Below are 22,948 nucleotides of genomic sequence, written 5' to 3'. Positions count from 1 at the left end.
CAGGTGCTTAACCGACTGAGCCACCCAGGCACCCCTGTTCTGTAAGTTTAGACCAACTAGTCCACACTGCCTGATCCCCATCTCCAATCTACTGAAAGTGTCATAGGAAACATACAGAAGGAGCTGTGGTTTATTGGATCACAAGGTCTCCAAGTGCCCTGAAGTAAGGAGAAGTGAGTTTGAGCTTCAGTCACTAATTTCTGCCAGGGTGTCTCTGGGCATACACATGAGCGCATCTATAACCTGAGGACCTGAATATCTATGCCACAGGTTATTACATCCGTCAGTGGCACTTGGAAATATATGGAACTCTATAATGAGGATGCATTATATTCATAAAGTCTTCCCCCTGTGGGAATGAATTTGTATAAGCCAATATCTATTCACCCTTCTCTCACAGACTCAATAGAAAAGAGACGTCTTCATACGCATGCAAATAGATTGCTGATTCTCTCTCTTTTTAATTTTTAAATGTTTTTATTTATTTTTGGGAGAGAGAGAGAGGGAGAGAGAGAGAGAGACAGTGTGCGTGGGGGAGGAGCAGAGAGAGAGGGGGACACAGAATCCGAAGCAGACTCCAGGCTCCGAGCTGTCAGCACAGAGTCTGACGTGGGGCTCAAACACATGAACTGTGAGATGATGATCTGAGCCGAAGTTGGACACTTAACAGACTGAGCCACCCAGGCGCCCTGGGAAATAATTCTTAATAACCAGGTTGTCAGCTGGGGCTCCCCCAAGCCTTGAAATGAAAGCAGGCTCAGTCCCTAATTTGAGGCACTTGCTCTTTCAAGGCTCTCTGCCTCGGGCCTCGCCCTGTCCTTGGCTGCTGTGCGCCCTTGAAACTCAACACTTCTTTGAGTTCTCCACCCAAATCTATGCACACAGAAGGGTCAGGTATAAATCTTTTCTGGGTGGTCAGCGATCCAAAGAAAAGTCAGGTCCCCCCACAGACGGTAAGTGCACTGTCACAGGCTACGCAAGCAGCATGTGGGCGACTCCTGGGGGGGACGGTTTTGGGGGCGGTAGGTGGGGTAGCACTTGTGGAATCCCTGCAGCGTTGGTCATTCAATCCTTACAGCAGGACTGTTATGAGGTCTCTTTCTCGTATAAAGAAACGGAGACTTAGCCACTAGCTACCTTGGTGATTTCAATTTAAATTAAGCACAATTAAATGAAATTTAAGAATCCATCTCATGTGACTAGTGGCTGGTGGACAGCATAGCAGTACAACATGTCTCTAATTGCAGGAAGTCTGCGGGACGGTGCTGGCTTAGAGAGATTTGCTCACATGGCCAAGATCACGACTCCCACGGGGAAGATCCAGATCCGAAATGGAAGTCAACCTCAGGGACTGGTGGGGGCTGCCGTGTGTCTGGAAACCAGGACTCTCAGATTTGGTTATCACTCGACTACTGACTTCTGGGATTATCTCAGGAAATTATTTCATATATATAGATAGATAGATAGATAGATAGATATATTCATATATATTCATATATATATGTATTTTTATTTTTTTTTTTGTCTAATGGCTTCCCTGGTAGAGTGAAGGGTTAAAGAGCTTCAGCGTGGCCCCTCCATTCTTCCCTGACCCCCACCCTGAGGCTCAGAGGCAATGAAAATGGAGAACATTGATTGCACAGGTTCTTGAACTGGTGGAGGCAACACCCCAGGCCAATGAAAGCTTTAGCTTTTCGTCGCTGTTTCCCTCAAGGACTGGAGCAAGTTGCCTCCGTTTGCCCCTCCATCAATGGAGGATTCGTCCACTCAATGAACTGACGTGGAGCTCCGGCGGGTGCCGGGTACCGTTTCAGGCCTCCCACCTGCCCTCCCTTGGCATCCTGGGGTTGTTAGAACGCCTCGTTTTTGGCTTTGGGGACTTGAAGCTGCTTGTGGAAAAGAGTGATGCTTGCAAACCAACAAGAAGGGGCCCTGGAGACCCGTCCGCGGCGAACGTCGCGGTGCAGCGGGACCCTCGCCCGCCAGGTGACCTCAGGCCCGGTTCTCCCGCGCGCGCCGCAACAGGTCTCGGGGCGGAGAGGGGCGGGGCGGGGCGGGGCGGGCGCCTGGGTACCTGCGGCCGCCGGCAGAGGGCAGCCAGGGAGCGCGCCCGGCGGCAGGGCGGACCCCCGCCCCCCACCCCTCAGGTGAGTGTGGCCAAAGTGGGGCCGCCTTCTCGTCCGGGGCCCAGTCTCGGAGGGCCGGGGGGTGCGTCTGGCTCCCGGCGGGGCGGCCGCGGAGCGGCGGGCGGGGCCTGGGAGCTCTTGGCTCTCGGGGCGGGGGCGAGAGCCCCGGGGGCCGGCGGGGCGCTGGCAGGCCCTGGCGCCGCGCTCCCCTCCCCGCCGCGCTCGCCGCCGGTCTCTCCCGGAGCCCGGGCTGGACCCGAGCGGCCGCGGGCAGCGCCCGGGCCCGGGCCCCGGGACGGCGTGCGCTCGGCGTCTGGCCCGCTGCCGGCCCGGGGCCCTTCGCGGAGCGGGTCGTGCGCCCCGAGCTGGGGGGCGGCGGGGGCGAGGCGGGGGCGGCCGCGGCGGGGAGGGGGAGGGCGGGCGAGTGCGGCCGCCGACGCCAGGCGGCGCTGGGGTGAGCGTTCCCCGCGAGCGAGTCAACAAGTGCCGTGTTTACCGAGCACCCGCCGCGGGTTGCGCCGCCGGTCGCCCCGCCGGGGCGCGCACGTGCGGCGGGAGGGGCCTCGGTGTCGCCGCGCCACTGTCCCTCTGCGCTCGACCTTGCCCTCGTTGAGGATCCCGCTCTCCGGGTGATAGGCTTGGGGCTCCGCCGTGGGCCCCGGCCCTGGACGTTTGGGCCCTCGCCCGTAGTTAGGTGGTCGGGAGTGGGATTCCCATGACACGTTGGTGCCCAGGAGCGTGTGAGTGCGGGATGGAGGTGTTTCTCACTGGCCAGACGGGATTCTTCTGTCACTCTGCCCACCTCTTTCGGCTTGAGAATCTTGCCCTGGGTTTGCTTTCTGACTCTCCGGAAACGCACTCCAGCCACCTGTTTTTCCCAGGTAGAAGACTTGGAGGAAGTGTTGAAACCAGGGTGCCTCGCTGCTTTCGGGATGAAGGCTCTGGGCTCGTAGTGGTGCCTATGACACAGCACTATTGCGGCGGAAGCCCCCTTTCTTCCTTTCTTGGGCTCTAGCAAGGGCTCTGTTGGGAGATCTGGGACGTTTGTCCCTTGCCTGGCTGGAAGGCTGAGGACCTGATTTTCCCGTCTGGGTGGTCTGTTCCCCCCCCCCCCCACCCCCACCCCCAACTCCCCAGGTTGTTCTAAGGACAGGTGTGATGCAGAAGATGGAAACCCATCCTCAGTGAGATCAGGGCCAGGGAGATTGTGGTGCCAGATCAAGTTCCATCTGTGCTGCTCCATGGGAACCTTTGATCTTCCTAGCAGCTGGGGGTTGGAGGAGGCAGGGGTGGCCCTGTGGCACCCTGCAGAGCTAGGGCTGCAGTCCCTCCCCACCTCCTTGAGAGAATGTGCCCCTACCGGGTCTCCACGCCCCTCATCCTCCTGCCTGTGACATCCACTTGGCTTCCCATCTCTTGGGGGGAAAAACACATCGGAGCCCTAAGCTTCATTTCCTCTTTTCTCTCGCTGTCACATTTTCCAGACAAGTGCTCTGCACCTGCCGCCTGCCTCTCAGCTCCACGCCTCCCCTCTTAATCCTCTGCAGCCTGGCGCAGCCTGGCCCCACCACTTTGCCGAAACTGCTTTCCTGAAAGTCATCTTGTTTCCAAACATTGCTCTTTTGCTGGCCTCGTCCTTCTGCCTGGGGAGCAGACCCCCGTGTGCTTGTGTCTTCTCTGCAGCTTCTTTGGTGTGATTTCTGGCGTACCCCACTCTCCTGGTTTTGTCCTTCTCCATTGTTCTTTCTCTTTGGACCCCTCTTCCCTCTTTTGCGGGGTGTGTTTTGAGGTGCTGTGCTTAGCCTCTGCAGGAGCTGTCTCCGGGAGCCCTTAGGGGAGCTGCCCTCTCTAGGTTCTAGCTCCAGTCCTGGCTCCTTGGATGCCCCGGGGACACCCCAAACTCGGCACCTTGGAGTCTGGCCTCCTCCCAGGCAGCTGCTCTCATTTGCTCCTCAGCAGTGGGGTTCCCTCCCGAAGTGTGTCTGAGCCTCTGCAGTCCATCTGCCAAGTCACCTGTAGACTGACGGTCCCTGACTACTCTGTCTCTGACCTTCCTCCGCTGAGAAATCTTCAGAGGCTCTGGGTTCCCTCCTGCACAAAGCCTAGCTCTTCTTCCCAGATTTGAAGGCCCCTCGGTCGTGTGTCCTCGCTCTCCCAAACCAGTTTCCAGTCGTGCAACTTCTTCCCTCCCTCTGTGGTCAGCCCTTTTGCCCTTTGGGATCCCGCTCAGTCACTGTTCCCCTGGGAAAGCTTTGGGGAAAGCTGGCTGCACTGGGAGCCCCTTTCTTGGCCTTCCCTGTCTACCATGCCCTCATGCAGCTGTCTGCCTGCTGGTCTCCAACCCTTCGTGTCCCTGAAGATCCCCAGGACCTGGCACCCCGTAAACACTCAGTAAAGGAATTCCCACCCCCAGACGTCTGTGAATACCTCCCTGTCGTCCTTCAGGGTCTGGCTGAAAGTCCACCTCCATCCTAGACTGTTCCAGTGTTCCGGATTCCCATCCATCCACACTCCTGCTGGGTTATTGATGGATTCATTACAGTTTGTGCCACCCAATTTAATACTTTGTTCTCTGCCATTAGCCTCCAGTTGTATCATGGGCGTGAGAGATGCTTTTCCGGCTCTTGATCATAGCAGCTGTTTATTGAGTGGTCATTAGGAATGGGGCGGTGTGCTGATCTTTCCAGGCAGTTCCCTTGTGTGTGTTATCCTCTCAGTGCCCAGAGGGGTGGGCACTGCGATTATTGTCTCGTTCTGCTCCTGAGGGCTCAAACCCAGAGAGCTTCAGGGACCTACCTAAATCCCACGGCTTGTAGGTGGGCAAGGGTGGAGGTTGGGACTCGGGTGTCTGACTCCCAAGACTTTTTCAATGCTAGGATTTGCAGTTCGGGGAAGCGTATGTATGCTTCAGTCCAGGGCGTGTTCTGTGTCCTCTTGGCACCTGGCCCAGGTGTGTGGGATGTGTTGGTGGCCTGGTCAACTGGTTGCTTGGGGACTCCAGGAAAGGACTTAGTAACAGAACAGATGGTTAATGGTCGGATAAGTGACTCAGGGAGGCTGCGACATCTGCCCCGAGGCCTTAGAAACAGCCTGTCTTTGTGTTTGTCTCCGTGTGTGTGCGCGCACATGTGTCTTAAGTAAAAGTTGTGCTACAGAGAACCCTGCAGCGCCCGTGGATAGTTTGGGTCTTTTCGGTCCCTGAAGGCAATTTTACGTGCTTTTTTTTTTTTTGGTAAACAGAATCAACCCCACCCTCCCAAACAGTAAGGCCTTCAACTAAGTTTCCGAGTCCTTCCTTCCCTCTGCAGGTCACTGTCATATGAAAATGAGTTCCTGCTGTGAAATACAGTTGCCATGGTAACCACTAGTGTGAGGCCCTGAGTCTCTTGCTCCTAGGTCTCTGCACTGTAAGCTTCCACGGGCTTTTTCCGTCTTCTTCTCCTAAAAACACACACTCCTACGTTTCACAATCCTTTTGCGTGGACGTTAAAACATTTTGTTTTTTCAGGCAGCGATTTCTGGGCCATGTCGATGCTCTGGCAGCTTGTCACCGGCCTGCCGGCACATACCGTTAATAATAACTCGAGAACAGTGCCCCTGGTTTAGGTCATACTTTGAGTGGCATCCACTGAACAGTGGCTGTGGCCGCGGCACATCCTCGGGGACCGGGGAGGCAGAGGGAGAGAGCGGTGTGGTGTGGTAGGGAGGGCTTTTGGGTGCAGGTCTGCTCCACTTGGAGGTGGTGACATGGTTTGTCTTCAGCTGCTGTGTCCTGTGTCGGAGTCTTGCTCAGCTCTCCCGGCAGGGGCCGCCCAAAGCGGGGTGCCTCAGGGGTGCGAAGAAAGGGTGCCTTTGGCAGTTATCATAGCTACTGACGTTGATGGAGCATTTACTGTGCGCGGACACCGTTCCCTTATTTAGTCCTCAACCAAGCGAAGTTAAAAGTGCTATTGCTGAGGCACCTGGATGGCTCAATCAGTTAAGTGTCCTGATCTCAACTCAGGTCTTGATCCCAGGGTCGTGAGTTCAAGCCCTGTGTTGGGCTGTGCGCCGGATGTGAAGCCTGGTTAAAAAATAAATAAATAAAAATAAAAAAATATTATTATCCCCATTTTATATGTAAGGAAATTGATGTATAGAGAACTTAAGTGCTTGCCCAAGGACACGCAGCAATAGTCCTAGGAAGTGTGACTCCTATGGCCAGTACCCTTATTTGGTGCCACGCAGAAGCTGGAAGGACTATGTTGAAAGAACGAAAGGGTGAATCGGAGAGGTGGGGCAGGTTGTCTTTCTCAAGATTGGAGGCCTAAAGCAGCAGTTTTCAAACTTTTTTTTTTTTTTTTAGTTTACAACTTTTTATGTCTTACGGGCAAAAGACGGTGGTGAAAAAGCATGTACTAGAATGTTTATAGCAGCACTATTTGTAATAGCCAAAGAACTGGAGAGCACCCAATGCCCAACTGGCAGTAGGACGGACAAATAAATTGGGGGGAGTACACACAGCGGAACATTCTAAGCGAGGATGAACGATGTGCAGCCACATGAAGCAACATGGCTGAGTCACATAAGCCAAGTAATTGAGTTTACTTAGCTTTTCCACAAGCAGCGAATGTTCAGACTGCACAGTTTTTCACAGTTGCAAACTGCCACAGAGACTGTCCCAGAACTTTCCACCTGTGCACACATGCCGGGGGTTCTTTAAGGCAGATCCTGAGCAATAGAATCCCTGTGCCATAGGGCAGGTGCATTTGTCGTTTCAACGAATTGATGTCCACTGTGACATTCCTTTCCAAGCCTCAGATCCCATGGCTTCATCCATCTGATCCCTGTGAAATTTCCTCTTGTCAGTTTCAGGCAGGCATTTTGGTCTCACTGGCATATTCTGTGCCTTGGTTTTGTTCCCTTGCTCTTCCTTCCTGATCATCACCCAACAATGCGATGGCCCGTCCCTGGTCACTCTAAGCACAGGCCAGATGCCCCCCCCCCCCATCCTGGCTACTTTGTGAGGGGACTCTTGGCTGGGAAGGAGGCCCTTCTAAATCCAAGATGCCACATTTCTGGGAGTCGTAGGATGTATAATCAGTGAATGAGAAGGGGGTGGGGACCAAGCAAGAGGGAACTTTATAAACTCCGGCATCAACTCAGCTGCTTCGACAATCAGATCCAAAGATGAAAAAGCACTAACACATAAAGTAGTCATGAGCACAGCTATGTGAGTCAGGCAGGGCTGGATATATATATATTTTTAAGTTTATTTATTTTGTGAAAGAGAGAGAGGGAGGGAGGGGCAGAGAGAGAGGGAGAGAGAATCCCAAGCGGGCTCCGTGCTGTCAGCACAGAGCCCGATGCGGGCCTCGATCTCCTGGGCTGTGAGAGCATGACCTGAGCCAGAATCAAGAGTCGAAAGCTTCACCAGTGAGGCACCCGGGCACCCCCCAAGGCTGGATATTGATGATCATTCACTCTCCTCACCAGTAAACACACCATAACTTTGTAATGATGCCAACAGCCATTACTGCGACACCCAACCGATTAACTGCTCATGCTATACTAGGTGCTTTTACATAAGGTGCTCGCTCCGTAACGGCGGTCTTGCATAAGGTGCTCTGGTATTTTTAGCAGCATATAACTGCCATACGAAAGGAGACGCTCTCCCAGCGAATGCCACTTACTTTACAGGCTGGTGTGGTCCTTGAAATGCCGATGTTTTACAGGCAGCTTATTGCTGTCAGAGGGTTGAGGATGTCTGTGGCGAGGGCTATAACACCAGCTGTCTTCTGCCATTTCTCTGGGCCAACTTGACACCCCACAACCAACAGAAGGTGATACGTATCGCCTCGCTGGCCCCCAGGCATCACGGCAGTGAGAAAAGGGCCACTTCACTGACTTGGCAGATCCCAACAAGTCACATCCTAGCTTAGCAAGCTCTCTCCAAACCCATCAGAGTGGCGGGGGACAGGAAGAAACCAGAGCTGATGTGGCCCTGCTTGCACATCCCCAGAGCTTCCCGTCTCCTCCCCCCCACCACCGCCAGACCCTGGGCACCCACTCTCGTGTCATGTCACCTCCCAGTTGTCACTGGAAATCCAAGGTTCCAGGTACAGTGAAGTCGAAAGTATGTCCTGGGGTTAGGGTCACTGCTGCCTTTCTTCTGGTTTTGCTAAATCTTATCCACACACACAGAAGTACACATATTAAAATTGATGAATTTTGACAATGCGAACACACCTATGTGACCAACACCCAGCTAAGGAAAACAAACATTACCAGCCTCCCAGAAACCTTCCTCGTGCCCAGGAACCCCCTACACCGACTTCCAACACCTTTATATAAACGGAATCCCATGGTACCAGATGTGCGTAGCCAGGAGGGGTGGCCGTTTGATACAAGAAAACTTGCCTCGGTGCGTCTCTGAGCTCAGTTGGACTGAGACATGCTCTCCACATAGTGTTTTGCATTTAAGGGCAGCTTGTGTAGGTAGAAATTCTTCCCTTTTTTGAGCTGAGATCTGCCTCTTTATTGTTCTGCCTCTGAGTCTGTCCTTTTGGAGCCATTTCAAACAAGTCTTCCTTTCTACAAGGGGCAGGATTTTCACTGATGCAAGATCCCTCTCATGCTTGACTCCTCTGGGCACAAATACTCTCTGCTTAAAGGCGTCCTTTGTAGACTATGGGCTGATGCGGGTCATGCATTCCAGATCCTAAAGTGTGCTGGGCACCTGGTTCATCAGCCAACCTCCTCAAGTTTTGCAGAACACGGCCCTCTGCCCCTGATGTTGCTTGACCACGACGTAACACTTCTTCAACATAATGGTCTTTTGAATCACAAAAATAATTCATGTTGATCGTGGAAATTTAGAAAATGCACAAAAACACAAGAAAATAAAAGCCAGTGATTCCGAACCCCCAGAGATAACTGTCGTTTAATGTTTAAAAATTGAGATCATTCTATGTTAGTGATTTTACAACCTGCATTTTGTTTACTCATCCATAACAATAGTGACTGACATATATGTAACACATTTTTCTTTGTTCAGTGTCCTCCTCCTCCTCCTCTTCCTCCTTCTTATCATTATTATTAAACATAGAGAAGTTTCTGTGTGGTATTGTGGGCTGAATGTTTCTGTTCTCCCCAAATTCATGTGTTGAGGGACACCTGGCTGGCCCAGTCAGAAGAGCATGCAATTCTTAATCTCAGGGTTGTGAGTTTGCGCCCCATGTTAGGTACAGAGATTACTAAAAATAAAATAAAATTTAAAAAGTTCATATGTTGATGCTCTAACCTCCAATGGTATGGTATTTGAAGATGGTGTGCTCAGCAGGTAGTTCCGAGTAGATGAGGCCAGGAGGGTGGGGCCCTCATGCTGGGATTAGTGTCCTTATAAGAAGAGAGACCAGCTTCCCCCCCCTCCCTCTCCCTCCCTCCCACTCTGTCTTTCTGTCTCTCTCTCTCTCTGCTCTCCTTGCACAGAGGAAAGGCCAAGTGAGCACACAGCAGTCAGGCCCCTGTCTGCCAGCCTGGAAGAGAGCCCATACCAGGAACCAAGTTAGGCAGCACCTTGATCTTGAAACTTCAGCCTTCAGAACTGCAAAGAATCAACATCTGTTGTTTAGGTTGCCCAGTCTCTAAGGCAGCCTAGCTGACTGATAGCTGTGGCTAAGTCCTTTCATTTATGATTTCTTCCTCTGCTTGAGGGTTCGCAAGGACTTCCCCACCCCAAGGTCAGATAAATATCCACCTGTATTTTCTTCTGGTTCTTTATTTGGTGTCCGCTTTTCCATTCACCGCTCTCTTTTGCGTTCAGCTCTAATCCGATCGAAACTTATTTTGGTTTATCATGTAAGATAAGACCCCGATTTTATCGCTTTACAAACTGTCACCAGTTCTTTCCATTTAATTTCTTTTCCCACCAGCTATATTTTAAGTTTAAGTGGATTTTTTGAGTATATGTTACAATCCTGTTGTTCAAAATTCAACAGATACAATTGCACACCTGAAACTAATATTACACTATGTGTTAACTAACCGGAATGAAAATAAAAACTTAAAAAAGACCTACAAAATTCAAAAGATACAAAAGACAAACAGTGAGATTCTCCCTCTCTTATCCCTTAGCTTCCCGGTTCCAGAAAGGTGTTACTAGGAGCTAGGCGTGACTAGGTTATAGATTTTGGTTTTGGACCCTAGGTATCCTTCCCCCTCCTCTGGATGGGGGCTTTATTATAGTGCACAAACGTATAAGCTTCCAGGCTTTCTGTTTCTTCCATGACCTGTCTCTTTTTCCTCTACGATTACATATTTTATTTGTATTTATTAAAAAAATTTTTTTTAATGTTTATTTATTTTTGAGAGAGAGAGAGAGAGACAGAGTGCAAGCAGGGGAGAGGCAGAGAGAGGGAGGCATAGAATCCGAAGGAGGCTCCAGGCTCTGAGCTGTCAGCACAGAGCCAGACTTGGGGCTCAAACTCACATACCATGAGATCATGACCCGAGCTGGAGACACTTAATGGATTGAGCCACCGAGGTGCCACCAATTACATTTTAAAAAATAAATTTTAACATCCGGTAGTGCAGATTCTTTGTTGAAATTTGCTTGGCTATGCTTGCCTGTTTATTGGAATTATATTAAATATATATAATATAATTTGGAATTATATTAAATTTATAAAATAATAACTGCATTGAGTTTTCCTATCTAGAAATATGGTCTGTCCTGTATTTATTTATGCTTTCTTTCCAGTCATCTCTTCTTTTGTAGCGTGCAGTAAAGTTTCATAGATTTCTTTATGAAGACTGTAAACATTTCTTCTTTAGTTTGTTCCTAGGTGGTTTATGTTTTTTGTTGCTCGGGAATAGGATTTTTTTTTTTTAATAAACATTTTATTTTCAACTGGATATGTTGGAATATAAGAAGTTATTTAAAAAATTATTGTGAGGGGCGCCTGGGTGGCGCAGTCGGTTAAGCGTCCGACTTCAGCCACGTCACGATCTCGCGGTCCGTGAGTTCGAGCCCCGCGTCGGGCTCTGGGCTGATGGCTCAGAGCCTGGAGCCTGTTTCCGATTCTGTGTCTCCCTCTCTCTCTGCCCCTCCCCCGTTCATGCTCTGTCTGTCTCTGTCCCCAAAATAAATAAACGTTGAAAAAAAAATTTTTTTTTAAAAAATAAAAAATTATTGTGAGGGGCACGTGGGTGGTTCAGTCGGTTAAGCATCCGACTTCGGCTCAGGTCACGATCTCGCGGTTCTTGAGTTCTTGAGCCCCTGTGTGGGGCTCTGTGCGGACAGCTCACAGCCAGGAGCCTGCTTTGGATTCTGGGTCTCCCTCTCTCTCTGCCCCTCTCCCACTTGCACTCTGTCTCACTTTCTCTCAAAAGATAAACATGAGAAAAAATTTTTTTAATTATTGTGAACTGGATGTCTAAAAGAGCACGTAAAACATTTTTTTTTTTACAGTTTAAATAAGAATAATAAAGCAGACATATGCCTAGCCAGCTTAAGAAATAGAACACCTTTAGAAATTGCTTTTATACCTCTCCTTAAATGGATCTCCCTCTTTCCCTACCGCCTGGGGATGCACTAACCTGAATTTTGTTACAGTTATTAACCTTCTGTCCTTTATAGCTTTCCCGTATGGGTTTATGTCCTTAAACAATCCATTGTTTGCCTTTTGTATGCGTTCGAAGTTTCATCAATTGAATCACACTGGATTCCAAATTTTATTTTTACTTATTGATTTATTTAAAGTTTATTTATTTTTACACTTGATCTTAGCCAAAAGGCCAAGAAGCAATTAAAGTTTATTTATTTTTAATTTTTATTTATTAAACATTTTTTTTCAATGTTTATTTTTGAGAGACAGGGTGTAAGTGGGAGAGGGGCAGAGAGAGAGGGAGACAGAGAATCCCAAGCAGACTTCACCCTGTTAGCGCAGAGCCCGACGTGGGGCTCGATCTCACGAACCACGAAATCATGACCTGAGCCGAAATCAAGAGTTGGACGCTTAACCGACTGAGCCACCCAGGTGCCCTTATATATATTTTCTCTTACATGTCTTACTTCTGTTAAGAGTGGAATTGCTGGGTCATAGGTTAGGCCTAACTTTTTTATTTTTTTTTTAAGAATCAGGTCCATTCAGAAAAGCACACACATCCTAAGTGTACTGCTTGAATAATTTTTGCAAAGTGTACGCAGCCACCTAGCCATCATCCAGGTCAAGGGGTGGGATCTTGGCCCACGCTGGGCCAGTCAGCTGGGCTGTCCATTCTGGGACCTGGCACTTGTGCCGAATGAAGCAAGGAGGGAAGGGATTCTGCAGGGGAGCTGAAGAGACTCTGAGGCCGGGACTCCCGTGGCTACTAGTGTTCCTGTTTCCTTCCACTTCAGCTTCAGCTTTGCCATGGAGTCTGAGCTATCAGGTGTCCATCCCGCCCATGGATTCCTTTGTGCTTTCACGTCAGCCAGACCTGGCTTCTGTTGCTCACAACCACAGACTTCCGGTGGGTACAGCATGCCAGACCACTAACCCCCACCTTTTAGTGGATTGTGTCCCTCATATTGCTAGCATCATCTTAGCAGTAGAATCTGCCTTTAACCAATCCCTGAGTTTTTACACGACCCCTTTTGAACCCTTGGATTCCTGGGCTGACAAGGTGAGCTCTCCAACAGGTAGTCACTTTATCTCTAAACGTTGGTTACAAAGCTGCTTCAAACGTTTGAGTTTAGTGAATTGTTGGGTTTTTTTTTTCCCCTCTAACTTTAAATTTAGTTTGCAATTTTGTAACAATTTTCTCTCCATCCCCAGTGGAACGTTAATAGAGAACGCTTAATTTAGCAGGTGAAATGTAGGAGTGTGTATGATTTTCTGGATTTCGTTTTTGGAAACCAGGTTCATTTCTTTTGCTCCTCCATATAGAGCGCTGGGGGGCAAGGTGAGGCCGTTCAGGGCGGTGACCACAACACGAGGGCCAGACCCCGAATTCTTCCACACCACCCCTCAGGGACCGTTTGCTTGAGAAGGCTCTACATCCAAATCGTCCTACTCTAAGTGGGGCCTCATTTAAACGTAAGAAAGGAAATGAATTCGCTTCTGGTTTCTTTTTTAATGTCATCGAATCCCACAGATTAGTGACAGGAAATGACCCAATTTCCACTGGCATCTGGGTTGTCACAGTGCTTGTCCTCATTAATGTCAGGGTCTGGGAGAGTATTTGATCAAGGGGAAAGTGCCATGGGTGAAGTTCGCGAAGAAAAGGTCAGAGATGAATGTGAAATTCTGTCTAACCCCAGATGATGAAAACCAGCCCAGCCTGCTGTGTCTGGGAGCAGCCACCCCAGTGGCCCGCATCTTCCCAGTTTCCATCCCACGGCCCTGCTGGACAGCCGGTTCCCGTCGCGATCTCTTTCCATCGGTTCTAACCCTGATGGTGGTTTTTCTTGTTTGCAGAAGCCATCACTTTGGGGTCTGATGACCCTGGCCTACACACGAAGAAGTTTCTCACACTCTCCAGGCTTGTTAGGCCCTTATACCTGTGACTTGAGCTCAGCAGAAACAGGACATGGTTCTTTCCCTGTCTTGAGGGTACTGCTGAACAGGTGACTAAATTGCTTGGAGTATCTTTTTTTTTTTTTAATGTTTATTTTTGAGAGAGAGAGAGAGAGGAAGAGAGACAGAGTGTGAGTGGGGGAGGGGCAGAGAGAGGGGGAGACACAGAATCTGAAGCAGGCTCCAGGCTCTGAGCTGTTAGCACAGAGCCCGATGCAGGGCTCGAACCTACAAACCGCAAGATCGTCAACTGAGTCGAAGTCGGACGCTCAACCAGCTGAGCCACCTAGGCGCCCCACTTTGAGTATCTTGCTCGGCCAGAGCTGCAGGTGGCTGTGGGCCTGGTGGGTTTGCCAAAGACCTTTTTGCAAGCCGAGCATCCTACGAGGGCATCACACAGAGCAGGCCTTCGGTGTACGTGGTTGATGACAGCAGTTTCTAACAAATGGATGTGAAATGTCTTGTGTTCGTGTGCTCAGTTTACTGCGATGATTTTCAAACAGGTGGAAGAGGAGCACCTCCGATAAGCAGCCTCCTCTCGCGGCACACAAACGCGTCATGGGCCGGGATGGCCTCAGACTTTCCACAAGCCCATCTTCAGGTTTGGGTCGTACGATGAACGGGGTCACCCTCGACAGGGCGACGGGGGATAACTTGGCAAAGGAGGGAACTTGGGAGTAAGAAGGCCCTGTGTGGAATCTAAATTGCCTTCGCTGAATTGACACTTTGCATCCAGGTCACCCTCTGAGGTCAGAGCAGACAGGACACGCCAAGGGACCAGCTGGACCTCAGCTGGGCCCGAACCTCACTTTGTGCAGACCTGTCCAGAGCATGGGCCAAGCAGCCAGTCAGGGGCTGCAGGTTTGCACTCCAGGGGCCATTGCCCTAGAGCAGGTTCACCGTGCTTCACTGTCGATGGTGAGCCCTGCTGACAGATGGAGAATGTGGATTCAGAGCATTACGGTTGGAAGGGGGGGAGGCGCGTGGGATGGACAGCACGTTGAGGCAGCCTGGAAGGAGCTGCACTCGAAGGAGGGCTAGGTGGCAAGGGGGCGTGAGTGCTGGGAATGCAGGTTTCGTGGGGATAAGAAGGTAAGGCGGCAGGTGGGAATCCAGGCAGGTTCTCTGCAGGAGGCTCACCAGGCTCTCATGGGGTCCTGACACACAGGCTGGGCCAGCGAAGTGCAGGCGATGAGGCCTCAGTAGAGAAGAGGGGCGCCTGTAGCTGGCCCAGAGCCAGAAGTGCTCAGCGTCTGGAGGATGTGGGTGGGGCCAACCTGAGCAGAGCAGAAGGGGATCGCTTCCTGGTGAAGGGCTTGGGCTCTGGGTTGAGGCTTGCAGGTTTCATCCTGCCTGCAATGCTCTCTCACCTTGAACGTCTCAACGCCTTGAAACGTTGCTTTGCCTCTGTGGACCTCAGTTTCCTCACCTGTAAAATGGGAGTAGCGAGAGTCTCCGCCTTGCGACGAGGACTAAATGAGAAGTGTTGCACGAACACGTAGGACAGTGCTTGGCACGTGGACAGTGCTTGGCACGATCGGTAGTATTGACGCCTCCCCGATTTGGCCTCACGGGTGTGTCTTGCCCTCGGGGCTGCCTGCAGGGGGAGGTTCACGCTCAGACACGAGAGCTGCTGCTTTGATTTTATCTCGAATCCCGTGACCCATATGCTCGCCCTGTTTCTGCGGCTGCAAGGCTGAGTCAGATGTGTGGCTCAGGTTAGTCATCAGATTTCAGGTGGCATCTGTCTCCTCTTTCTGCTCTGTGCCTGGCTTCTGTTCTCTTTGATCCCTGACTTGTTTATTTGTTATTGCATTTAGCCCTCAAGCTGCCTCAAGCCCTCCTTGAAAGAGGCAGTTATGCATCTTGAGTAAATAAATATAATTTGAGATCATACGTGGAGTCAAGAGTCACAGTGTAAGGAGGTGTGCTCCGCCTGCCTGTGCCCCGCCCTCTCCTCTGTACCTGAGTCGGGGGGATTGGTTGAGGCAGCAAGAAGGGCCAGTCCCTGGGACAGGTTAGGGTGCACCCCCCTCCGTAGCCCCACTGCAGAGAGAAAAACCAGATTCTTTTGGCTGTGGAGAGGCACCGTCAGGCCTCTTGGGGGTTGGTGGGACAGTGGGTGGAGGAGAAAAAGACTAACTCTCATCAAGCATTGCTGTGTGCCCGGCACTGCTCCAGGCTCCTCAGCCACTCCGGGCTGCCCTGGGAGGCTGCTCCGAGAGGTGATTATCCCAGTTGTGAGATGGTAGAATTCTGGGCAGTTCATTCTGTAAGTCTGGAGGAGGGCTGTGGATCTGCCATAGAATCAGCTTAGACCCGATGGTGGGCCATATGAAGGACCGGATGGAAGAGCTTCCCCAGGACTTCCTTGTGCTCTTCAGACTTGCCAAGACATATGTCTCAGTCCTCTATTGCCACAATGTTGCTGCATAACAAACCACCCCAAAACCCACCAGCATATGGCAGTAAGTGTTAATTCCTTCTCACGTATCTGCGGGTTGGGTGAGGTTTGGCTGACCTAAGCTGCTCTCAGTGGGACTTACTGGCTTCAGGCTGTGAGTTGGGTTTAGGCGTGTTCCGTGTGTCTCTCACCCCACTTGGACCAGTGACCACCAAGGGCACGTTCGTGTCCCGGTGACAGGCAGGAAGGCAAGAGAGCAGGCTCAGTTGCACTAGCGCATTTCAGGCCTTTGCTCACATCATATCCGCTGACATCCCGTTGGCCAATCCCAAGCCACGTGGTCAATCCCCAGCCAAGGGGCGGGGAAGTACGCTGCCCGCCATCAGGCCATGGCGGAGTGTGGCTATCTCATCCTATCGCCGGGAGTGAAGAATTGACACCAATAATTCAGCCTACTTGGGGATGAATTTCACTCATTCGCTCAGGAAATTTTTTTTTTTTTGAAAGACTATAGTGTGCCACTCACTGTGCTGCCCCTGGGGATGGAGTGGTGAACAAAGCAGGCCTGGTTCTTGTCTTGTGGAATTATATTCTAGTGGTGGAAACAGACACAAAAGAGCTACTTCTGTCCTGGATTATTTAATTACAGCTGTAATCATCACTACAAAGGAGAAGTAAAGAGCACAGGAGGGTAGGTATAAAAGGGCCTGACCTCATCCAGAGAGGAAGAGATGGTTGAGCTCAGAAATGAAGGGGAAAACTTAATTAGCCAGAGGATCCTTAATAAGATTAACTGCTGACTTCTCATCAGAAGCCATGGAAACCAGGAGGCAGTGGGATGACGGTCAAAGTGTGGAAAGAAAAGACCATCAACTAAGAATTCTATATCCAGAAAAAGATCTATCCTTCAGAATGAAAGAGAAATTAAGACATCCCAGATAAATAGAAACTGAATTTGTTGCCATCAGCCCTGCCCTACAAGAAATGCTAGAGGGAGTTCTTCAGGCTGAAATGAAAGGCCCCTAGACAGGAACTGAAGTCCACAGGAAGAGATCAGGAGCACCTTTAAAGCTATAAATAGATTTTGTTTGTAACTCCTTCCTTCCATCTGCATAAAGCAATGGTTACAAAACGGTGTTGGCAGGGTAATAACATACAAAGATGTAACTTGTATGACAATAACAGCACAAAGGAGAGGAAACAGCTATATTATAATGAAGTTTTTGTGTATGTTGAAATTAATTTGGCATGAATTAGAACTGGGCCATTTTAAGTTAAAATGTCAATTGTAATCTCCAGGACAATCGCTAAGAAAATAACTAAAAAATATGTAATAAAAGAGAATTAAAATGCCATGCTGGAACGTCCCTATAAGGCATTAATGCAACAATGTAGGAGTAAAAAGACTATGACATATAGAAAACAAATAGTAGGGCACCTGGGTGGCTCAGTCAGTTAAGCGTCTGACTTCAGCTCAGGTCATGATCTCTCGGCTCATGGGTTCAAGCCCCGTGTCGGGCTCTGTGCTGACAGCTCGGAGCCTGGAGCCTGCTTCAGATTCTGTATCTCCCTCTCTCTCTGCTCCTCCCCAGCTCGTACTCTGTCTCTATGTGTCTCTCAAAAATAAATAAACATTAAAAAAAAAAAAAAGAAAAGGAAAACAAATAGCAAAACGGCATAAATCTTATCAGTAAATATGTTAAATGCAGGTGGAGTAAATACTCCAATAAAAAGAGATTACCAGAATGAAAAAAAAAAAAAAACCCAGCTCTATGCTGTGTACAAGAGACACACTTTAGATTCAAAGATACACATAAGTGGAAAGTAGAGGAGTAGAAAAAGATATGCCACGCAAGCAGTAACTAAGAGCTGAAGTGGCTCTGCTGACAGCAGGCAAAATAGTTCAGACAAAAAAAGTTACTAGAGGCAAACAAGGACATTTTGTAGTGAATAAGGGGTTGATCAATCAGGAAAACATAATAATCATAAACATGTATGCACCTAACAACAGACCCCCCCAAATCCATGAAGCAGAAACTAACCAAAATGAGAGGAGAGCTAGACAATTCGACAGTAATCACTGGAGACTCCAAGGTTCCACCTTCAGTGATAGATGGACGGGGCAGGCAGAATCAGCAAGGAAACACGAGACTTCAACAACACTGGAAACCAGGCAGACCTCACAGACGTCCACACGGTGCTGCACCCGTCAACAGCAGAATACACATTCTTCTCAGGTGCGTGTAAAGTGTGCTCCAGGAGAGACCATATGCTGGGTCATGAAACAAGCCTCATTAAATTTCAAGGGATCGAAATCCTACAAAGTATGTTCTCTGACTGCAGTGGAATGAAATTAGAAATCAGTAACAAAAGGGAATTGGGGAAAGTCACAAATATGTGGAAAGCAAACACTCCTAAATAACCGATGCGTCAAAGAGGAAGTCACAGGAGAATTTTGAAAATACTTCGAGATGTATGAAAAGGAAAATGCAACATACCCAAACTTAACAGGATGCAGCTGAAGCAGTGCTTAGGAGGAAATTAGTAGTTACAAATGCCTGTATTAATAAAGAAGAAAGACCTCAAATTAATAACCTTCTACCTTAAGAAACTAGAAAAAGAAGAGGAAACTCAATCCAAAGCAAGCAGAAGGAAAGAAATCATAAAGATTAGAGCACAGAAAAATGAAAGAATAGAAAAGGCCACCTATTATGTGGTGCCATTTATATGAAATGTTTAGAGTATGCAGAGCCACAGAGAAAGAAGGGAATTAGTGGTTCCTGGGGGCTGGGGGGAGGGGGGGAATGGGGAGTGCTTGCTGATCTGGGGTGGGTTAGTGAGGAAGATTTGGGTTTTGTCATCAGAGCAGTAGGAAGCCACTGGCAGATTTGCACAGGGAGTTCCATTTCAGGGCTGCACAGTGACAACAGATTGGAGAGGGTCAGCAGTAGGTCTGGGGAGGCATCTGCGGTAGCCCAGTTGGGAGGAACCTGCATTTCAGGGAGGTTATTGTTCAGGGTCCCCTGGCTAGATGGAGCCAGACCTGGGTCCTTCTGGCACAGAAACCTCTCCCCTGGTCACTGATTTGAATCCCCCTGGCTGTTTTTTGTTTTTTTTTTTTTAATTTTTTAATGTTTATTTATTTTTGAGAGAGAGCAGAGGAGGGGCAGAGAGAGAGGGAGATATAGAATCTGAAGCAAGCTCCAGGCTCTGAGCTGTCAGCATAGAGCCCGACATGGGGCTTAAACCCACCAACCATGAGATCATGACCTGAGCCGAAGTCCAACGCTTAACCGACTGAGCCACACAGTCGCCCCAATGTTTTTTTTTTTTAAATGTTTATTTATTTTTAAGAGAGAGAGAGAGTGAGAGACGGAGGGAGGGGCAGAGAGAGAGGAGAGAGAATCCCAGGCAGGCTCCACGCTCTATCTTATTTGAACTGTGAGATCATGACCTGAGCCGAAATCAAGAGTTGGATGCTTAACCGACTGAGCCACCCAGGTGCCCTGCCCCGGGTATTCTTAATCAACCCAGAGAGCGGCTGAGAGATCTTGCGTAATGGGAGCGTGGTAGGGAATGGGCCTCATATTAATCAGGCTGACTAGGGCTAGCTGGTTGCAAACAGTAGACATTGAACAAAAACGGGAATTTTTGCCAGGGCACTGGAGTATCTCACTGAAGCACAGGCCCCTGGAAGGTCTGAATCAAGCACACGGACCAGAGACAAATGCAAGAGCCCCTTCTCTGACTCGTGTTTGCGCTAGCCGCTAGGTCATCTCTCGCTTCCCTCACTGCACACCACCCTTCTCTTTCCTGGGTGTCTCTACAAGTGGAAAATAGCCCCTCCATTAGCTCCTAGGTTTACATCTTATTGTTCCAGAGAACAGCTAAGTTGAGACTTGGGTCTCTTAGCCCATTTCTCAGATTGTCAAGAGGAAGGACCTCAACATGCCAGCTTGGGCTGGGTGCATCCCTGGGGGGTCAGCTGGGTCCAGGGGGCTGGTCACAGTGTAAACACTGGGCTTCTGCAGTCCCTCTAAAGACAGCTGGACAGCTATGGGAAGGCCAGGGAGGAGAAGGGACATTGGATGGGATGCCAGGTTATCTTATGACAGGATGTCCCCACCCCCACCTTGGATAATTCACTGCCTAGGACTGGTCTGCCCCTCCAGGGATAAAACTACATGAGACCTTTTGTCACTTGAACTGGTTTGCAGACACAGCCCCCTGACTGCCTGCCTCCTCTCCTCTTTTGGCCTTCACTTTCAGCTCTTGACTGGGCAGGGAACATTCTAGAATTTGGAATTAGTCTTACCACCTTTGAGAATTCTGTCAGTTCCCCCAGAAAAGAACGTTCTAGAATTTGGAATTAGTCTTACCACCTTTGAGAATTCTGTCAGTTCCCCCAGAAAAGAACATTCTAGAATTTGGAATTAGTCTTACCACCTTTGAGAATTCTGTCAGTTCCCCCAGAAAAGAACATTCTAGAATTTGGAATTAGTCTTACCACCTTTGAGAATTCTGTCAGTTCCCCCAGAAAAGAACATTCTAGAATTTGGAATTAGTCTTACCACCTTTGAGAATTCTGTCAGTTCCCTCAGAAAAGAACATTCTAGAATTTGGAATTAGTCTTACCACCTTTGAGAATTCTGTCAGTTCCCCCAGAAAAGAAAGTCCTAACCCATGCCCTGCTGACAGACTGGTTGAAAAGGACCGGGGTTATTTTCATTGTCTCACTTTCACCTGCTGTTTGAAATGAGTGGCCCTGATTCAGGTGTCCTGAAACCCTGGTGATTGTGGCATAAATGGGCCTCTGATTGGGGACGGGAAGGGACAGGAAACGCCTGTGCAGTCGGCAGAGACGTGTGTGAGGGTTGGCCGCTGTCGACCTCGCTCCGACCCACCCACGGTTTCCAGCCTCTGCTCCTGCTCTTTCCCTGATGCATGGCGGCCTGGAGCCCCTGGCCCTTCCAGCCAGGGGGAGGCGGCCGCCGCCATTTCCAGCCCCAAGGAGTGTGACCGATCTGGATGGCGCTGTTTCTCTTGCTGTGAGAAGCAGGGAATTGAAGTCCTTCAGGCAGGCACTGCTCTCAGACATCTGGGGGGGGGGGGGGGGGGGGGACGAGGAAGGACACTGCATGCAGATGGAGGCTCTGAGGCGCCTTTCTCTTTGAATTCATGCGGCATTTAGAGGAAGCCATGCGGCGTGGCGTTTTCTCACTCACGGCTGGGTGCTGGTTGCCCAGAATGTTGTTTTCAGTGCTGATAATGATGTCGGCGGCATAAGCCGGGGGCTTACCGCTGATTAGCAGTCACGAACCTTCCATCTACTTTCTGTTACAACCAAGCGAAGCAAGTGGGGCAGATTGTCTTATGTGCATTTAGTAGTTGGTAAAACCTCTGGTTGCCCGGGGTGGGGGTGGGGGTGTGAGTAGTTCTTCTCCTGTACAGTCAGTCACTGCCAGTCAGAGCTCGGACACAGAGCCGGGCTTCTCATCTCTGATCCCGGCCCGTGTTCACGGCGGGGCACGGCGGTGTCCTGAGTCCTTTTAGGCAAAGACTCTATTTCATCCTTCCTGGTTTTTCCTGTGTGCCGTCTACCCATCTCTCCACTTATGCCTCCATCTTGTTCCATAAAGGAATCAAGATGCCCACAAGACTAGAGCTTTCTCTATACATCTTGAATATAAAAGAAATACAGAGATAGGTATTTATAATAAAAGCATAAAGGAGATACTATATGCCCGACCTATATGTGGATGTTTTATTTATACACACACATTTGTGTATATGTGTATGTAATTAAATACAAGCCCATAAAAATAAGATCAGGAAAAATGCAGATTCACTAGAAGGTCAAAACCGGGAAGAGAGTCGGACTACATACTCAGGCCATAGACCTGTACACAGTTTGCTACATCGAACCACAAACTTCTCTCTGAACTAATGAGCAGTCAAAGCAGGAAAATAATATTATTTGCATGGTTCATGTGATCTATAAGGAAAAGGATACCAGCTACCAAGTGCTTTTCCAGGCCATTAGATCTGAAGGAAATTTCTTGCCTGGGTGGTCATCTACGGGACCCCGGGTGGCAAAGAAAATACGGGATGCGGGTGCCATTGCTGTCGCTGTCTGCTCCTGCTCCCATGGCGGACGTCACTAGTCAGTCATGGCCCTTTTCCATCCTTCTAGCATGTGCTCCGGGCAGCCACTACCAGGGATCTGGAGTCGACGTGCCAGATGAAACCCACTTGCCATGACCACACGGGGGGTGATGGCAGTGTCGGGAGTCAGGAGGGGACTCTGAGTAGAGAGCCACGTTGTCTTGACAAGCACTTCTGCAGGCGTGACCCAGGCGGACCTGTCCTGTGTGTCCGTCGTCGGAGATAGAGTTGCTCGGTGCCACCTGGAGTGACCCGTCAGGGTGATAAGAGGGGACAAACGTGTCTGGAAGGACACAGGGGCACACTAGGAATTTCTGACTCATTACAGTGAGTGACTCACTATGGTCACTCATGTGTTCCTCAGACATTTGGCAAATGCCTATTATTATCTGCCTAGAAAGTGTGCCTGACCTACTGTCCTCTCCCCTCCGGTGCCGGTCACTTCCTCAGAGACGCCTTCCTCGACTTCTCCTCTAGTTCAGAGCTCACACACTGGCCACTCTGCACCTTTCTCTCATGGCCCCATCACAGCTTGGACTGATCCATTCGTTTGTGTTGATTTGTTTGGTGGCCTTGTTGCCCTTGAGTTCCGGTGTCTGTCTTGTTCGGCCCCAGTGCCAGCACAGACAGGTGTGGCACGTAGAAGGCGCTCGGTCCATAATTGTGGAATGACTGGAAGAAAGAACAAAGAGGGCACAAGGCGAAGCGGATGC

The 22,948-nt window shown here is 49.7% G+C and overlaps 1 protein-coding gene across 1 annotated transcript in view; it reads left to right on the top strand.

The window, feature by feature from the left end:
* Window positions 1-2,068: 2,068 nt before the first annotated feature.
* The window catches only part of RPH3AL (rabphilin 3A like (without C2 domains)), a 171,041-nt gene continuing 150,161 nt past the window's right edge, over window positions 2,069-22,948 (top strand). Inside the window, 1 exon segment of the mRNA XM_047833262.1 lies at window positions 2,069-2,147. The gene's annotated coding sequence lies outside the window, so the exon portion shown is untranslated.

Source organism: Prionailurus viverrinus, chromosome E1 (assembly GCF_022837055.1).
Source record: "Prionailurus viverrinus isolate Anna chromosome E1, UM_Priviv_1.0, whole genome shotgun sequence".
NCBI classification, from domain to species: Eukaryota; Metazoa; Chordata; class Mammalia; order Carnivora; family Felidae; genus Prionailurus; species Prionailurus viverrinus.
Note: the sequence above shows the minus strand (reverse complement) of the source record. Positions and strands in the feature narration are given on the sequence as shown.